Genomic DNA, 966 nt, shown 5'->3' with positions numbered 1-966 from the left:
CAGTACGCCCGCGGCTTCACGGGAAGCACATGCCAAGCCCTCAGCAACGAGGCGCCACACACTGCCCGCCACAAGCGACGGAATTTCTCGTCTAGAATTCGACCACGACTCGGATACTCCTTTTTAGCATGGGAAGATGAGGAGGGCGAGGTGCACCAACGGCGCGACGTGAGCCCTGCCTGAATCTTGCAGACACTGTATCCGTTTCCCGACCTCTCGACTTACGGAGAAAGTGTTATTATTACCCATCTCCTCGACGAGGCACAGGAGCTGCAGCTGGTTACTGCCCACAGGGTGGCTCTCATGCGCTCAAATCCACCTTCGTTCTAAGACCCTTGTATAGAATACGGCTTCTGCTCGGCGAAACCCGCTGCTACAGCAAAAGACGCGATCGCTCGATCCTCAGGCGTCTACGTAATCGGACCCCCGGCCGCTAAACAAGCTGAGCTTGACCAGCGGAAAGCTCTCCGAGCTCGCTTCTTGGTACCTCAAAAAATCCCAATGGATAGGTACCGCGCTCGACTTCGCGCTCAAAGAGAGGGCATCCATGTACCCGCAATGCGGACTACTCCTGCGGTGCTCGCCCCTGACAAAACCAATGCAGATGATGAGGAGCTTTTTGAGCGATGGGTGCAGCGGCACCGAAAACATTCCTTTCCCTTTCACTTACAGCGGAGCCACGAGGTAGTGGATATGCGCATAGAACGCTATCTTCGATTTCAGTTTGCCAAACTTAAGGCGCAACGCCAACTTCCTGCATATTGGCGCCCTACGACATATAGAATAATCCATGACGCTCCCGCGAGACTTGTGGTTACTCACACGGGTGAATCTACGACCACAGCGGCTCAAAGCCACAGTAAAGGTCAGCTCATGACCTCAGATTTCCCGGGCTACCGCCGAGAAGCGCGAGGCGCACGATGACACGAAGCGTCACGAACTTTTGATCACAAGCGTCCGCGACGT

This window comes from Plasmopara halstedii, assembly GCF_900000015.1.
Source record: "Plasmopara halstedii genome assembly, contig: Scaffold_287, whole genome shotgun sequence".
Classification (NCBI taxonomy): domain Eukaryota; phylum Oomycota; class Peronosporomycetes; order Peronosporales; family Peronosporaceae; genus Plasmopara; species Plasmopara halstedii.
This window is presented reverse-complemented; position numbering follows the sequence as displayed.